Below are 4,119 nucleotides of genomic sequence, written 5' to 3'. Positions count from 1 at the left end.
ATTTTTCGACTCCCCTCGTAACTTGAATATTTTATAAAAAGGGAAAATCTGTGGTTTCATAGAGATTTCTACGGAGTAGCTAGTTTTTCGTTGGAAGCTGTCATTATTGAAATATGACCATAACTTTTGTTTTTTTAATTGGGACATCCATGTTTATTTTTTTTTTAATTTTATTTGCCTTATTAAGAACTTTCTAGAAATATAATATATTCTATACTTATTTTCATAGCCAAGGTTAAAAAATATTAACTTTTTAACATATATAGTTGGCCGTTCTGAATTAGGTAATCAGGAAAATCAAATAATTTATCGACGTTAAATTTTGGTTATTGGTTATTCCACGCTCGTTTCTGTGCATTAAATTATTGTACAAGTGTATTAGAAACTCTGATTGATAACCATGTTATCTAAAAACTGCACAAGTTCATTATCAGTGCATTTTATTAAGATAATACTATGGAAAGCAAATATGTGTATATTTTATATAATTAAAACTTTTAGTTACGTAATCGAGAGCACAATTTTTAAATTCAGTGATGCTAACCATGGACATATTCGGCACCGTGCTGACTAAATGGAATTTCAATTTCCCGCTGGGGATTCAGGTGGTAGCTCTGCGGGAAAAATGTCAAGGTGCCACATTTATTTATTCATTTCCTGACATTAGGTACCCATACACCAGCGTTCTTTCCTGCAGGAATGTCTAATCCCGCTGGAAAGAACGCCAGTTAGTGGGTATATGCACGACACATGCACCTTCCGTCTTTCTTGTCAGGATCTACTGGCGTTCCAGCCCGACAAGATAAAACGTGTAAAAAATTTGTATTACTGGTTTGGGGTCATTTCATTTGAGAGATGATATCCGTGTGTTCTCTCCTGTTAGGAAAGTCTGCTGTTAAAACGCCAGGTAGTTTTTTTAAGTCTTAAATATTTATTAGCTAGTTAGTGTTTTACGAATTAATTACGATGAATTTTTGTATGTATGGACTAACTAATTTTAACAGTTCATCAAATGTTATTAGAATCCATTCTTAAATAATTTTGGAAATCGGTAGGCTCACTTGTCCGTAATTCTCGTAACAGATACATATTGCTGTACATTTTCCGTTTCTGAAGCCACTCCTTTGATCACATGCGGCGTTTCTGCTTTTTCTTAAACAAAACTTCAATTGCAATATTAAATACAGCAATTGCAATTATTCTTCTAGGTTTCATCTTAATATTAATAGTTTAATAATAAAATAAATATTAATATTATTATTAAAAGCACACCACTTGTTTACTTGTATTGCACAACACAAATTTTATAAAAGTCAAATCTCACGATCCTTAGTAAAATGATCATCTAGCGGGAAAATTTTAATAATCGTGTCACATTTACAGTACAACAACCAAACTTTAAAAACTGCAACGAAAGGTATTTTGTGTTAGTGGGCTTTGCAAGGAATATAACTCCTTCAAAAAAGAACAGACCAGTCTTACAGTAAAAACTGACAGGAAATTCAACAAGATTGCGTTTGTGTTAGTGGGATTGGACCTTCGTTCTTTCCTTTCAATTTTTTGACAAGAAAGAACGCATAAGGAAAGAATTACAGGAAAGAACGCTGGTGTATGAGTACCTATTGTCATTCGTTTTGACACTTCAGTTTTGTATTACGCAATTTTGGTTTAAATTAATCGTGTTGCTTGAATGTTTACTAGCAGACCTTGCAGTCACATTATTAGCATGAGGAGAGAACATTAGTTAGTACGAATTTTAGAACATTATTTAGTACGAGGTGGTACAAGATAGCTTAGTAGCTGTAAAAAACTCCATCGCAACTTTACCAGAATATTTTGAACGGGGAACTTTATGTCCTTTAAGTGCTATTAAGGAGGAGTTTTGTTGATGTAAATATATAATAACTGTTTATATATTTATAATTATTTTTTGATTCCTAAATATTTTGATGCAAGAAAATATGCAAAAGTGAGCAATGCTGTGTTGGTCATTCTTAATCATGTGACCAAAAGTTTATTTATATAAACTCTTTAAACTAGGTTGATTTATGTTAATAATAAATAATGAATATTTTTACTTTATCTGTGAAAAAAACAAGGCACAGTGATGTGAAACCGCATCTTTGTATCTCTACCAATAAACGAGAAACCCTGCTAAACACACGAAAATAGGAATATACTGTAGGTACACAAGAATTTAGACAAATAGTTGCAAAACCTACAAAACAAATGTATGCAAATTATTTCTCCTCTCATTAGCTGTACCTTAGTTTTATCATTGTGGTCATGTACGTTTAGCTTATTTAAATGCCTTGTACAAATATGGCATAGAGGGAATCTGAATTAAATTACCATGCCGCTGTAATGGGCCAGACAGCAGACGATGTTTATGGATAGCACTTGCATTCTGAAGCGAAATAGAATGAGTATTATACTGAAAAAGATAAATTCTTCCAGTAAGTGTGGAATAGCATTTAATTTTAATATGCGATATTTTTATTAAATATCAAATACAGTGTGATCAAGACATATTAATATCACTGCTGGTTCTTATGTAAAGTGACGTCCTGAATGCAAAAATATAGCTCCCGTTTTCTTCTACCACACAACATTTTCGGGGGAGCATGCCTTCCCTATTTTAATAATAATAATTTTGATAATAATAATTTTATAAAGCAAAACACGAGAGGTAAAAGAGTTAGTTAGCTGTAGCTGATATCAAAACATAGAATGTAAAAATGTCGCAACAGTGTCTGCAACATTAATTTTTCCACTATAAAGTTGTGAGATCTCATTCAAGTCGTTTATTTATTTAGCTTCTCTTAAGCGCCTATTCAACAATTTTATTATAATTGTTAGTATCAATACTTCACTCTTATTTCTATAATACTTATGACTTAGCAATTGCACAGCAAACATAATTATAAAAGAATAATCTACCATTTCGATTACTAAAACTAAATCTAAACAGTGCCCTTAAAAATAAAGTGTTTTAATTAGAATAGAGTAATCAAGTCATTATAAATTATAATTATTACAGAAATAAAGATGACCAATATTGTTAGCAACAATTTATAACAAAATTGTTGAGTAGGTGCTTAAAGAGACACTAAATAAAATAAACTGACTTGGTTTTACACGAGATCTCAAAACTTTGTTATAGTGGAAGAATTATGTTGTGAGACTTGTCATTTTTTTACATTCTATGTTTTTGATGGGATCTCATTTCTTTTTGTAGGTTAACCTCCAATTTTTTTCTCGGGTAATATATCATACAAAATAATATTAAAGAAGTTTGACTAGCAATAATTCATAAACTCTGAATTATCATATAAGTTAATGGTTTGGAATGCAAACTAAGCCCATTTTTATTTTCGATTTAGATGTTCAATAAACGTCGATTTTGAAAAAGCTGTATAATCTGGGGACACACAAAAACTCTTTTCGTGATTTAAGCCTTACTAAGGCGAGGAAAGTTAGTATTCAAAAATTGAAATAAGCCATCTGTCTTGTCCATTGCTTTCACAAACTGTTTGAACAACCGTAGTTTGATGTGTAAAGGCGGCAGTAATGCTGGCTAATGATGGCGATAAAAGAAAAAAAAATGGTAAAAAGTAAGTATTTTCCATCTGGGCGACAGGATCGTAGGCGATATTTTTCTAACCGGTAAATCTTTCTCTTTATTATTGCTAGAAATGAATACGGCTTCCTTAAATTTGCGCTTTCTCCAATGGGCTTCCGACCATTTTATGTTGTGGTGCTTGGACCACATATTATTGCAATGCCCGACGTTATTTCACCTCTTGCGTATGTTTTTATGTTCGTCAAGTTGTACATGTAGAGAACGTTTTGTCTCTATTAATACGCGACTCACCGCACTTGCAAGGTACGTGGTATATGAACTCTTTTCCTTTGTTTGATGAATCCGGTTTTGTTTTTGTTAGACATTCCTTAGAGTAGTCCCAGACTTAAAACAGTTTTAATTTTTATACTGCTTGCCACCTGCCTGATCTCCTCTGATGTTCCTTTCACATATGAAATTGTCAAGAGAGAGAGTATCCTCCACAGGCTGGCGATGGCGCACCAATGAGCCAGACTTGCAATAATTAGATATAATAA

This window comes from Sitophilus oryzae, unplaced genomic scaffold (genome assembly GCF_002938485.1).
Source record: "Sitophilus oryzae breed Bouriz unplaced genomic scaffold, Soryzae_2.0 scaffold_1382_pilon_pilon, whole genome shotgun sequence".
NCBI classification, from domain to species: domain Eukaryota; kingdom Metazoa; phylum Arthropoda; class Insecta; order Coleoptera; family Curculionidae; genus Sitophilus; species Sitophilus oryzae.
This window is presented reverse-complemented; position numbering follows the sequence as displayed.